We start from the raw sequence: 14,594 nt of genomic DNA on the forward strand, positions 1-14,594 counted from the left end.
CTGAACACTGATTGTTCTTGCAGAGGACCCAAGTTCGAGTCCCAGCACCCACATGGTGGCTAACATCCATAACTACAGTTCCAGGGGATCCAACGCCCTCTTTTGACTTCCTCTGGCACTGAATGGCATGCATGCACTCACATACATGCAGGCAATACACTCGTACACATAAAATAAAAATAATAAATAATATATATATATATATATATTTTTAAATTAGGCAAAGAGGAACTGAGGGGTCAGCCAGTCAGTAAAATGCTCACTGTGCAAGTACCAGACCTGAGTTGGATCTCTAGAACCCATATGAGAAAACCACATGCTTATAATCCCAGCACTGGGAAGCGGGGGATGTGGGGACCCCAAGTCTTGCTGACCAGCCAGCCTGGCCTAATAAGTGAATTCCACTAAGTGAGTTCCAGGCCAGTAGAAACCCTGGTCTCAAAAAACAAATGCTCTTGAGGAAAGACAGGCCTTCCGGTCTTCACTTGTTCATGCACTCGTGTTCCTACTCCAGCACAGACACATACAGACAACACATACACAAAGAATGGCGTCGCGGCACACACCTTTGATCCCAGAACTCAGGAGGCAGAGGCGGGAGGATCTCTTTGAGTTTGATGCCAGCCTGGTCTACATAGTGAGCTCCAAGCCAGCTGGGGCTACGAGAGACCCTGTCTCAAAAAGACCAAAAAAATTAAAAATGAAAAATAAAGTTAGCAAACCAAAAGTTGGGATTTTGAGAAAATTGAAGTTGCTAGACTCCCTAGAAAACTTGATTGTAAAGAAGGAAAATGGCAGGGCGTGGCGGTACACGCCTTCAATCCTAGCACTCAGGAGGCAGAGGCAGCGCCGGATCTCTGTGAGTTCCCAGACAGCTGGGGCTACAGGGAGGCCCTGTCTAAAAAAAAAAAAAAAAAAAAAAGAGGGAAAATGGCCATTCGTCAAAAATGAATGAGTGAAAATTAACTCAAAATTAATCTTAGAAAAACATATAGGAAATATATGTTATTTTGGCAAATATTTCTAAGGGTATAAAAATGATTTTGGGGGGCTGGAGAGATGGCTCAGTGGTTAAGAGCACTGGCTGCTCTTACAGAGGACCAGGTTTGAATCCTAGCACCCACATGGCAACTAACACCCATCCATAACTCCAGTTCCAGGGGATCTGACATTCTTTTCTGTCCTCTGCAGGCATGGCTGTGCTTACTTACATGCAGGCATTACACTCATACACATTAAATAAAAATAATAAATTAAAAAAAGGATTTTAGGGCCAGTGAGATGGCTTGGAGGGTAAAGGCCTTTGCCACCAAGCCTGGAGACCTGAGTTAAATCCCCAGAACCCTTGTGAGGATAGGAGAGAACCAACTCCACAAAACTGTACCCTGACCTCCATGTGGGCAACACATGTGCTCCCCACATCACGCACACATGCACATGATAATAGCAATATAACTTTTTGAGAAGATTAACTCTATTATTTTTTGTGTGTGTGTGTGTGTGTGTGTGTGTGTGTGTGTGTGTGCGCGCCTGCATGTTCTCTTGGAGGCCAGAAGGGGGCTTTGGATCCCCTGGAGCTGGAGTTATAGACCTTTGTGAACTGCCTGATGTGGGTGCTGCCATCCTAATGCCAGTCCTCTAATAGAATGGTAAGCTTTCTTAATCACTGGGTCATCTCTCCAGCCCCAATAAAGACATTTTTTTTTTTGTGGTCTTTTTGAGACAGCGTCTTTCTGTAGCCCCAGCTGTCCTGGAACTCACTATGTAGACCAGGCTGGCCTTGAACTCACAGAGATCCACCTGCCTCTGCCTCCCGAGTGCTGGGATTAAAGGCGTGTGCCACCACACCTGGCTAATAAAGTCATTTTTAAAAAGAATGACTAAAGCCTAAAAGGCTGACAACACCAAATGTTGGTGAGGACAGGAAGCTATTAAACACTCTTCCACTCTTTGGTCCATACTGGGGACGGAGCTCAGGCCCCACACATGCTAGGTAAGTTCCCTGCCACCGAGTTAATACCCCTCTAAAACTTTCATACATGCTGATAAAAATGTAAAATGGTGTAATTACTTTAGAAAAAGAATTTACCAGGCTCTGGGTAGCCGGGAGCAGAGCAGGCGAGCTGCGGTGGGCGAGCTTCTGGTCCGGAGCCTCGGTGGTGGGGCTGTGGGGCCCTCCATGATGAGAGATTTTGGGGCATTTCCCTCTCCTCTTGTAAGTGATAGTCTGGGTTGTGAAGAGATGGCTGACAGTGTCAAAACCTTTCTCCAGGACCTTGGCGGGGAATCAAAGACTCCATCTGGGGCATTTGTACGATCTCAAAGCTAGATGCTCAAATCCAGCAGAAGAGAGGAACAGCATCGGAGAAGGGCAAGTTGTGTCCTGGCCCAGAGAGTGAGCCACGTATTGTTAGTAGAATTTTCCAGTGTTGTGCTTGGAATGGTGGAGTATTCTGGTTCAGTCTCCTCTTGTTTTATCGACTGTTTATCCGTGTGCTTCAGTCAGTAACAGCCTGAATCATTGGTGCTCCATCACTGCATGGAGATATTTGGTCATGGCTGGAATTCTTCCTCACATCAACTTTCAGTGCTCTTTGGGTGCTCCCCGTTTGTGCTTAGCAAAGTTGGGAATGCAGTTTGGTTTCAAGGATGTTTATGAGTCTCCTTCCCATCCATCCTGTTGGTCAGCCGGTTAGTCTGCTGCACAGGTCACTTCTCTACTCACTGCAGCGCTTTGAGTAGCGTTGGTTCAATAAAGGAATTGAGATGCACCAGCAATTGTCAAACATAGAAAGGAACTGGCCTTACTACTTTGGATTTGACTTGCCCTTGGCTGCTCTCACAGCAATGCAGTCCTCCTACATTATCAGCCTTTCCAGCTTCTTCTCCTTCTGTGGTCTTCTTAAGCAACAGTCTCTTCCACAAGACAGTCTGCCTGCAGTCAGCCCTAGCAGCTCGACCTCTGCAGAGAAGTTCCCTTCACCACATTCACCTCCTGCCAAACTGAAGGCTGCTACAGGCCACTGAGTTCTTTGCTGTCCAAAGGGGATGAGTTGGATTGGGTGGTGGATGTGGCAGCTCTTTTCTCTGTTCTCTCCTGCCAGGGACGGCAGGACCCACTGCCAAGGGTCCTCTGATACTCCCTTCACATTGAGGAATTGGAATTTTTGTCTCTGGTGCACGTGAGGCAGAATCTTCCCGATACCAGTGTGTGGCTTTTTGCACCACCACCACGGGTCTGAAAGGACCTCAGGTTTCCAGCTGTTTTCTAGCATTTGCCAGCTCTCATGCTGGACTGATTGGAGTGCTTTTTCCTTCCCTGTGCCATTTACCCTTCTACTTCTCCTTCCTGCCTTCCAGTACCCCGGGATGAATGGGTTTTGTAATTCTAACTGTTGAGTTTGTGAATTTGTTGTTTTTCTGTGAAGCATATACATTGAATGTGGGAGGTAAAGGAGCAGCCCAGTTGCTCTGGGTCACTCCCTTTATAGCCATCACCAGCTTGTTTTATTGTAACTCACGTTAGGTTTTGGTCTCTTGCTCAGCCTCAAAAAAGGAGGGGGAAAAAAAGGAGCCTGAAGAGATGGGACAGGATAGACCTCACAGCCAGGCTGGTTGGGTTTTGAAAAGTAGTTTTCTTTCTTTCCCCTTGAGGGGGAAAAAGCTTTTTAAAGTTCTCCAACTATGAGGAGGTGCCAATTCTGGGCAAGTGCCACTGCAGTACGGAATGCTCCAGAGAATCTGAGTGCTCCAACTCTGGAAGATGAGACTTTACTGTTGGTCACTGCCGGGTCTGACTGGTATTTCAAAGGAGTATTGGGTGTTGCAAACAGGAACTGAAGGGGTAAACTTATTAAACCTATTAAACCTGTGAGTGATGGTGTTTTCCTGTCATTTTAAGAGACTAAGTGTGGGGCGGGAGGACAAGTGTCAAAACTTGTACAATTTTGAAATATCACAAATAAACATGAGCTGCCCCCCAAAAAGAAAAAGAATTTATCATTTATTCTAAAATTAAATGTACATATGCTATACAACCCAATAATCTGATTCTTTGACATTTACCTAAGAGAAATTGAAAATTTACACAAACACTTGAACATGACGGTTTTAACAGCTTTGTTCATCAGAGTGTAAAACTAGAAACAACCCCAAATGTTCACCAAGTGTGTAAATGTGATTGGACTTATTCACACGATGGAATATTACTCAGCCACAAAAAATGAATGAGTTCACCTTGAGTCATTTCTGACCTGCCTCTCCTTGGAGGCCGATGGGCAGTGTCCATGGGGGTGGGGCCATCAGGTAGTCCTTCATTCTTGACTAGAGCCTGGATAACAAAGGTCTCACTCAGCCTCTGGCTGGCTGGTTGGTGAAGCCCAAACTCTGGTATCTACTTCTGATCTCACTGCGGAGCCCAGCATGTATTAGTAGCTGTTAGCGGGGAGTAGCTGCCTGGCCTCCTCTCTCCTCGTCCTCTTTTCCCTCCTTTCCTGCCCTGCTGCTCCTTCTAGCTTTGTTATGGTTTAGTTTTTGCAGGTCACTCCCTGCAGCCCCCTCTCCTGCCTGACTCTCCTTCCCCATCTCTCTTCATCTATAACCCACTTCTCTGTCCTCACCTTGCCTCCCTCCACAAACTGAATCAAGTGCCACACCTATAACATGGCTGAATCTCACAGCAGTTACTATTTTTAAAACTTTTAAAAAATTACTTCTATTGGGTGTGTACATGAAATGTGGGGGGCACAAGTGGAGATCAGAGAACAGCTTTGTTGAGTTGCTTCTCTCCTTCTCCCTTTACATGGGTTTCAAGGATCAAATTCAGCTTGCCTGGCCTGCCGCCACAGTATGCACCCTTACCTGCACAGACAGCTGACCAGCCTTCTCACAGACGTCCTAACGTGAAGTAAGCCTGCATGCTCATGCTGGTGTTTTTATGAAGGTCTAGAAAGGACAAAATATGTCGTTGGTTACAGAAATGGAATCATATAGGATGGGAGGGGGGTGGATACAAAAAATGAGGGAACTTTATGGGCTAATGAAAATGTTCTATGTTGGGGCTGAAGAGATGGCTCAGCGGTTAAGAGCACTAACTACTCTTGCAGAGGACCCGAGTTCGATTACCAGCACCCACAATAGTGGTTAACAACCATCTGTAGCTCCAGTTCCAGGGGATCTGATGCCCTCTTCTGACCTCCTTGGGCATTGCACAACACAGGTACACTTACACACATGCAGGCCATACACTCATACACATAAAATAATAATAGGCCAGGCGTGGTGGCACACGCCTTTAATCCCAGCACTCAGAAGGCAGAGGCAGGTGGATTTCTATGAGTTCAAGGCCAGCCTGGTCTACATAGTGAGTTCCAGGACAGCTGGGGCTACAGGGAGACCCTGTCTCAAAAAGACCAAAAAAAAAAAAAATCTAACTGTGGGACTGGGTATGTTTAGATCACTTGCCCAGCTTGCCCAGGCCTGGACTAATCCCTAGTGCTGCCAAAAAAAGCTATAATTTTGTTGTAGAGATGTTATACCTTAATACAGTTGATTTTTAAATTTATTTTTAAAATATTTTATTTATTTTTTATTTTATTTTTGGTCTTTTGAGACAGGGTCTCCCTGTACTTGCTATGTAGGCCATTTTAATATTACACCCACAAATAGAATATAATATTTATTATTTTTGTTTTATGTGTATGAGTGTATTGCCTGCATTTGAGTGCACCCGTGTTGTGTAATGCTGCAGAGGTCAGAAGAGGGCTTCAGATTCCCCAGGAACTGGAGTTAAGGACGGTTCGTAGCCACCATGTGGGTGCTGGGAATCGAACCCAGGTCTTCTGCAAGAGCAGTCAGTGCTCTTAACCACTGAGTCATCTCTCTAGCCCCAAATTTGTTATTATTTTTATTTTATGTGTATGAGTGTTTTGCTTGCACATATGTAAGTGCATCTATGTCATGCAGTACCCAGGGAGGCCAGAAGAGAGTTGTCAGATCCCTTGGAAATGGAGTTACAGATAGTTGTTAGCCACCATGTGGGTGCTGGGAATTGAACCTGGGTCCTCTGGAAGAACAGCAAGTGTTCTTAACTGCTGAGCCATCTCTCCAGCCCCAATATAGTTGAGTTTTTACTTTTTTTTTTTTTTTGGTGTTTTTGAGTCAGGGTCTCCCTGTAGCCCCAGCTGTCCTGGAACTCACTATGTAGACCAGGCTGGACTTGAACTCACAGAGATCCACCTGCCTCTGCCTCCCAAGTGCTAGGACATATTTATTTTTATGTGTATGAGTGTTTGCCTATATGTATGTAAGTACATACCTATGTCGTGCAGTGCCTGCAGAGGCTAGAAGAGGACGTCAGATCTCTGGAACTGGAGTTATGGACAGTTGTTTGCTGCCATGTGGGTGCTGGGAACTGAACCTGGGTCCTCTACAAGAGCAGCCAGTGTTCTTAAACACTGAGCCATCTCTCTAGCCCCTAGAGTTGTTTTTATTTTTATTTATTTTAAAAAATATTTTTATTTATTATTTTTATTTTATGTGTATACATGTATTGCCTGCACGTAGGTAAGTGCACCCGTGTCGTGCAGTGCCCTCAGCACCCTCCCTCCATTCTTACCTGCCCAAGCATTTCCGGTTCATCCTTCCTGTTTTTCTTTTGTCAAATATAGACTTTACTTCTCTTTCTGAAAACAAAGGTAATTTACTACATGCTTAACAGTTTATCTTGGAGATCCCTGCACATGTGCTAGGAGATCTTTGTCACTTCTGTCGTTGCAGAGCCACACTGGGCAGGTTTATTTAAGCAGCCTCTCGTGGACAGGCTCAGAGGTGGTTTGCACAGTGTCATAGTGAATAAGCCTGTGCACAGGTTGTTTTGTTTCTGGGAGTGAATCTTCAGGGTGGGGTTTCGCAGTGGGATTGCTGAGTCAAGTGGCAAATGCTGCTATCCTCCTGGAACATCTTTTCAGACCCTCCTTCCTGGAGCCAGCCTGTTTTGTTATGATCTGACCTGTCTCCCCTGAGCCTGGTGGACAGAGGGGTTGTCCAGGACTGGTAGACTGGAGCTGAGCATCTCTGAAGAGGTGGAATGGAGCTCTTCATTCCACATGCTACCCACACCGAAGGGTGCCCCACAGGTACCTGTTAGAGATGAAAGGAAAGCGCTGCTCGCATTCGTGCTGATCACGTTCCAACTGTTGCTAAACCTGCTGTCTTGACAAGTTTCCCTTGGTCCCAGTGTTGGGTGTGCCAAGTAAAAGAGAAGATGGGCCTTAGAAGGAGCAACCTGGACCCAGACTGGACTCCCTCCCCTGAGCCAGGTAGGAGGCCCTCCTCTCCTAGGGAATGTGGTACAAAGAGGGCAGTGTTGTGAGTCCAGACATAGCCTCAGAAACACCACATTACATGGCATAGTAGCCCTTTACCCTAGTGACAGGGTTTGTTATAATTATTAGTAGTAGTTTTTTGAGATACAGTCTCAAGGAGCCCAGGCTCCTCTCAAAGGCAGGTAATGGTATAAAAATTTTAAAAGATTTTGTTTGGTTGTTTTTTCTTTCTTTTTTTAAATTTATTTTTATTGTGTGTGTATAAGTGTTTTGCCTGCATGTGTGTAAGTGCACCTGTATTGTGCAGTGCTCACAGAGGTCAGAAGAGGGCGACGGGTCTCCTGGAACTGAAGTTATGGATGGTTGTTAGCTGTCATGTGGGTGCTAGAAACTGAACCCAGATCCTCTGCAAAAGTAGCCAGTGCTCTTAATTGCTGAGCCACCTCTCCAGCCCCATCTGGTTTTTTTCAGAGTCTCTTTCACTATGTAGCTCTGGTTGGCCTGGAACTTGCTATGTATCCCAGCTCAGTCTCACAGAGATCCCCCTGCCTCTGCTTCTCAATTAAAGATGTGTGCTACCACACCCAGTTCTTTATACATACATACATACATATATTTATTATATAGTACTTTCTATTTATTTATTTATTTATTTACACCCACTTCCCAGATAGCACCCTCCCATAGCCTCCCTCCCCCCACTAGAACCCTTATTCTCTGATATCCCTGCTACTGTCTGCTGTGTTGTTGGCACCCCGTTCCCCACTACTTGCCCTTCTGGTGAATCTAGTCAGCCTGTCTAGAGGTCTTTGTTTAGGAGGGTCAGCTGTTCCTCATCTACCAGCAATCAGTTGTCAATATTCCTTTGGATAATATTGGGGTCTGCTGTTCATTTTCCCACTTCTATGCTGAGTTATTGTCTGCCTGAGTTTGCATGGGACTTATGTATGCTGACACCATTGCCATAGAATCATATGAGCTGGTTCCCAGGAGCTTGTAGGACTGTTTCCCTATGGTCATGCACTTCCTCCCTGGTTCTTATAATCTTTCCGCCCCCTTTTCATGACGGTGCCTGAGCCTTGGGTGGGAGAAGTTTAATAAAGGGAACCTGTCCAAGGACCAGCATTTAGCAGACTCTTGATTCTCTACACTTAGGCTATATGTGACCTTTTGAGTTCCTGGCTCTCTGCTGCATGAGGAACCTTCATTACTGAGAACTGAGAGATTCATTAGTGTCCTCTTAATTATCCCTGTTTTATGTTCCATGAGCCTCAGGTGCAGACACCATCATAGAACTGGGAAAATGAACAGCAGACCCCAATCTTATCTAAAGGAATATTGGCAACTGATTGCTGCTAGGAGAAGAAGAGCTCATCTTCCTAAAACAAGAGCCTCTAGATAGGATGACTAGACTTAGCAGACAGACTTGTACTAGGGAGTGCTCTTACAGAGGACCCGGGTTTAATTCCCAGCACCCATATGGCAGCTAATAACTGTGCGTAATTCCAGTTCCAGGGGAATCCGACGCCTTCTGACCTCTGCAGGCATTGCATGACATGAGTGCACTTACATGCAGGCACAACACTTAAAATAAAAATAAATAAAAATAATAAATATGCCAGGCGTGGTAGCACATGCCTGTAGTCCCAGCACTTGGGAGGCAGAGGCAGGTCGATCTTGGTGAGTTCAAGGCCAGCCTGGTCTACATAGTGAGTTCCAGGACAGCTGGGGCTACAGGGAGACCCTATCTCAGAAAGACTAAATAATAAATATTTAAAATGCATTTATTTATTTTTAGTGTGGAGGGGTGGCACATGCCACATTACACATGCGTAGGCCACAGGACAACTTGCAGAAGTCAGTTCTCTCCATCACCATGGGGTCCTGGGGATTGAACTCAGATTATCAGGCTTGGTGGCAAGTGTTCTTCCCCACAGAGCCATCTTGCCTGCCCTAGTGATATGTGTCTTGGATGCCAAGAGAAGAGATACTGTGTGCATAAAATAAGTGCATGTGTCTGTGTGTTGCTGGGATCTTATACATTCTAAACACACGCTGTGCTGTTGAGCCACACACTCAGTCTTACATATGCATTTTCTTTCTTTTCTTTTTTTTTTTTATTGATTGCTTTCTGACAGGATCTCCCTAGTCACAGCCCACCTGGAAGTCAAGATGTGAACCAGACTGACCTGGATCTCACAGAGATCCACCTACCTCTGTCTCCTGAGGGCTGGGATTAAAGGCGCATGTCACCACGCCTGGCGTACATGCATATTTTTTGCCCAAATGAATACTGTTCTGAAAATCTTTTCCCCCCATTTATATATTTTAGAAATAAGCCGGGGCTGGAGAGATGGCTCAGCGGTTAAGAACACTGGTTGTTCTTGTAAAAGACCCAGGTCCGAATCCCAGCATCCACACGGCAGCTAACAACTGCCCAAAACTCCGGTTCCAGGGGATTCGACAGCCTCTTCTATCCTCCTTGGGCATTGCACGGCACAGATGCACTTACCTACATGCAGGCAATACATGCATACATATAAAATAAAAATAATAGCTGGGCGTGGTGGTGCACCTAATCCCAGCACTTGGGAGGCAGAGGCAGGCAGATCTTTGCCAGTTTGAGGCCAGCCTGGTCTACATAGTGAGTTCTAGGAGAGCTGGGGCTACAAGGAGACCCTGTCTCAAAAAAGATAAAAAATAATAATAATAATAATAGACAATTTAAAAAAATGTCAAATAAGCACCAATACATAAAGAATTTTCTGGAACTTTTGCAGTTTTAAAAAATATTTTACTTATTTTTATTTTATGTGTATGAGTGTATTGCCTGCATGTCGAGTAATGGCTGCAGAGGTCAGGAGAAGGCTTCGGATTCTCCTGGAACTGGAGTTAAGGACGGTTCGTAGCCACCATGTGGGTGCTGGGAATCGAACCCAGGTCCTCTGCAACTGCAGTCAGTGCTCTTAACCACTGAGCAATTTCTCCAACCCCATTTTTGTAGTTTTATATCTATCAAGTAGTAAAACTTTACCAGGCCCTTATTGGTAGACCTATGCTGTTTCTACTCTGCTATTACAAAGAGTGTTCTAATCAACCGCCATTTTACACAGATGGTGTGTCTGAAACATGAATTCCAGATGGGGACTCAAAGGGACATATGCACTCATTTCCATAGTGTCCAGCTGGAATCCTTGGTGTTTTATGAGTTTGCATTCCAGCACTGTGGGGTTACAATGATAGGAGCCTGGCTGGTATCCTCCTCAGAGCATGTGGAAAGAGAGCTGGACAGTAGAGTGTCTCTACTGGGCTGCTCAGCGGGCCTCCGGTGAGCACTATACTGGAGACACAGGCTCAGAGGTAGGAAAGGACCTACTGGTGAACTTGATGGCGTGGATGGCTTCCCTGCTGAGACAGCCCTAGGAATGCCTTTGGGTACTGAGGCCATGCATCCACCATAGAGAAGTGATGTAGGTAGAGCCTAGGTTTCACTGGAGTTTAAGACCAGCCTTCACACTATTCCATAAGCGATTTCACAGCTGGATGGAAGTGCTAGACCACACTTCAGGTATGAGAGAACTGGGGTGGTCTGCCAGCTGTGGAGCTGACCAGCTGGAGGGTGAAGATCAAATCCTCCCTGGCAGTGAAGACTGTGGCATGGGCTGTTGTCCTAATGTGACATGCTATAACAAATATAAACAGGCCACCACAGAGCAGGGAGGGACCCTCAGCTCATCTTAGGGAAGGCTGCACACAGAGGAAGGCAGCGTGCAGGCAGGCCAGAGCCAGCGTGTGTGGTGACTGAGGTAGATTCAAGTCAGAAGAGGAGGGCCTTTTTCTTTCAAGTGACAAAGAACCAAACTAAGGCCCAAGGAGGACCCAGGACCTAGGGCATGGCCCACGGTCACTGGAACCCCTGTGTGAGCTCATCGTCCATCTGTCCAATGCTCAGCTGCAGGGCTAGCTCAGGCAGCCTCTGTGGCCTCTCCCGTCAAGCTTGCCCTGACTGATGACATGATGGCCTAAGACGCCATGCATATGTGCGTCACTTTGTTCTTTCCTGTCCTACATTAAGCTCACAGACTAAGGGAGCTAGGTGTCTCCACATTCATGGCTGCCAGGACTAGCACAAAGCTTGTCTCCTGGCTTAGGACTCCACAGAGGAATGGCTCAGAATCCCCAAAGTCCTCCATGGGTAGCACTGGAACCTGCCTCAAACTGGCACTGGAGTAGCTTCTAGAACTTTCAACTGCTTCTAGACCAGTTGTGAAATTTGCTCCCTTGTTCAGTTTTTCACTGAACTAACCGTGTGTGAAATGAAGCTGGTCTTACCCCCCATTTCTAGGTTTTTGCTCCTAAAACTTTCTTCAAGTTGCTAGTGAGTTTGTCTGAGACTGGATACATGCTGCCACACCTGTGACAGTGCAGAGTCAGTGTCGCCCTAGGGTTAGGATGGTCCCAAAGAGAACCTCAAAGCCAGGATGAGGGGGGGATGTGGAGACAGAGTCTGGAAGGCCACCGCCCCCTTTATGTTCCTCCTGACAGTGCCTGCCCAGTGCTAATCTGCTTGTGACACCTGCTTGCTCCTCCTGCCACTCAGACGCTCTCTTCTGGTTGGCTGGTTTTCTTCCACCCTCTTCTGGAGAGAATTTTCCTAAGTGTTGTCTTGTCACACCTCTTCCTGTCTCTTCTCACAGACTCTCCCATGATGCTGGTGTCACTGGTCACTTCTGTGCAGATGAGCCCACTCTGTCCCCAGATGTCATTTTTTTCCGGGCCTCTCTGCTGGGCTGGAGCTCTGTGTTTGCCTTGCCTATCAGGTGTTCCCAGCTGGACATCCGTTGACATCTCAAACTGCGGATGAGGCAGAGCCTGTCTTCCCATCACCACTTTCCTGCCTACGGCTTCGATGTTCCTCTGCCCACCCAAACTCCAAGCCTGAGTCAGACCTGACCCCTCCTCCTGTTCTTCCCTTTCCAAATACTAGTCTTGCCAACTAACTTCCTTTGCAACACGTCTTATCGCTCTTTGTCCTTTGAGTTGTCGCTGTTAATCCGAGGTCTCAGCCCCATGTCTTGATCAGTCAGTGCTTCCCGCCCGCTCGGTCTTTCTGCCTGTGGTATGCTCACACCCGCATCTCTTCCATTCTCTCATACCTGGCCAGACAGACTTTCTAGGATGGTTCTTTTGGTCTTCTGTCTCTCTGACCAGAAACCTTCAGGCACTCTCATTACCACAGATACAGGTTCAAGGCCCCTTTCCTGACCCCAGCCTGCATCACTGGCAATATCACAGGGTGACAAAGAGTACAGGTGTGGAGCTAGACTCCATCAGCCTTCACATGTTGTACTGCCCAGAGCAACTATTCACCCTCTGTGTATGAGAAGTGTTATTATGTCTAGAGTAGCTACGAGGATAAAACACACGTACACCAGGGCTGGACACATATAAACACTGCCCCTCACAGAGAGCGTGCTGCACAGGGTACACCTTGCACACCTCATCCTGGGCCTCCATGACCTTTGTCTGGAGTGCTGCTCTCTGCTGCTAGCTGGGCTCACTGTTCTCACCGTTCAAGGACTGAAACCTCTCAATTCCTCTTTACTGTTTCTTGGTGTTGCAGAAACTGAGCTAGGTTGTGGCAGGTGTCAGAGGCTTAGAAGGCCAGCCCTGTCCATCCCCCGCCTCCCCCGCCACACACACCCTCATACATATCCTTCTCCCGGGTTTTCATCTACTTTTATGTTAAAACAACTACAGCAGACATAGCACCCTGAGATTTTAAAAGACAAAACACAAAATTACTTGAGAACACTCACAGAGAAGAGTCCGCATCCACTATGCAGTGGGAGGTCTGAGAAGCAAGGGTCCAGGGACCTGAGGCAGGCAGCTAACTCCTGGCAGCAGACTTCTGCGGGACCCCACCCCGCCTGGCTTTTCTCTGCTTCCTGAGAACTCGGACAGCTCCTTTAGGCTCCTAGGTTGCCTGGGGGCAGCACTTGTAGTACATGGCTCTTTAACTTTCCCCATATGTAGGTCTTATCAAGTCCATCCTAAACATCTGGAAGGCAGGTGCCGGGCCAGGCTGGTGGGTGGGTACAGAGGTCTGACTGACAAGCTCTGCTCTTTACTACTGACTGTGCATTTCTCCTCTTACTGTTTCCTTATCTGTAAAACACAGACAGTGCCTAGTGGAATTGGCCCTGGGCCTCAACTGATGACCTGTGTACAGCAGATGGCACTTAGCGAACATCCCATCCTTCCCAGCAGAGCCAGGTTCTCAGCGAGCATCTGGTTCTTCAGTTCCCCCACCCCCCAAAGCTCCCCTGCTGTACCTACTCCTGCAAGCTCACAATAGATGCACCTAGAGTTCCTGGTCCTCTTGACCTTCACAATGACCTTCCTCATGCAACTGCCCCCTCAGTCCCTACAGCATCACACCACTCCTGGAAGACCACGCTCTTCATTGTGGACACTGCCTAAGCTGCTCTGGACTCCGTCTAAAACAAGCGACAAGCACAAACCCCTCCATTAAGCGCATTCCCTCCCTAGCTACCACTCCAGTTTCCTCCAGTACACTGAAAAGTTTCTGGCGACCTGGCCTGTGTGCACTTCAGCCGCACTTACACTAAGTGCACAGGACGATGTGAAAGTCTCAAGGTGCTCCGTCCTTTTCTTCCCTGTAGTCTGCTGCAACAGCAGGAGCCACTTGGGCCGCCCGCGCCTTCCCTAATTAGATGGGACTATGTTGCCTTTAACTGTGAGCCAAAATAAACCTTTCCTCTCTTCAAAACAAAACAAAACACCCCATCATCCCACAACAGCTCTTACCAAGGTTTCCAGTGGCCTTGGGTGTGGCTGAACCCAACAGGACCCTCTCAGGCTGCATTTTACCAGTCTCTTTAGAACACAGAGGTTGAAACCCCCTGCCCAGCTCTCCAGCCCTTCCACTCTCCTGGTCCTCCTCTGGTCTTGCAGGCTGTGCCTCAGTGACCTTCCCCTTATGCTCTGTCTTCCTGGTCTGAGTGTAGGAGGCCTTGGCCTCCTTCTCCTCTCTTGCTGTATAGCCAGGCAAGCTTCGAACTTTCAGTCCTGCTGTGGTTCCCGAGTGACAGGCTTACAGGTGCAATTCACTGCGCCAGCTCATTCTTGTGTGTTTTTTTTTTTTTTTTTTTTTTTTTGCTTTTTTTCTGTTTCAGACCGGCTCATGTATCCCAGGATGACCTTGAACTCACCATGTGTCTGAGGATAATTTCTAATGCACTTGCC

At 47.1% G+C, this 14,594-nt stretch overlaps 1 long non-coding RNA gene and 1 pseudogene across 1 annotated transcript; one reads left to right on the top strand and one right to left on the bottom strand.

Annotated features, from left to right (window-relative positions):
* The first annotated feature begins 1,986 nt into the window (after positions 1-1,986).
* Positions 1,987-3,027, top strand: LOC115068387 (annotated as a pseudogene).
* Positions 3,028-3,982: 955 nt separating this feature from the next.
* LOC103725578 lies at positions 3,983-5,073 on the bottom strand. The gene is made up of 2 exons (XR_003847738.1): positions 4,861-5,073; positions 3,983-4,330 (listed from the first exon to the last, which is right to left on the bottom strand). It is a non-coding gene; the product is annotated as an uncharacterized LOC103725578 (long non-coding RNA).
* Between the last annotated feature and the right edge of the window lie 9,521 nt (positions 5,074-14,594).

The sequence above is a fragment of the Nannospalax galili genome, unplaced genomic scaffold (genome assembly GCF_000622305.1).
Source record: "Nannospalax galili isolate Female #2095 unplaced genomic scaffold, S.galili_v1.0 scaffold89, whole genome shotgun sequence".
NCBI classification, from domain to species: Eukaryota; Metazoa; Chordata; class Mammalia; order Rodentia; family Spalacidae; genus Nannospalax; species Nannospalax galili.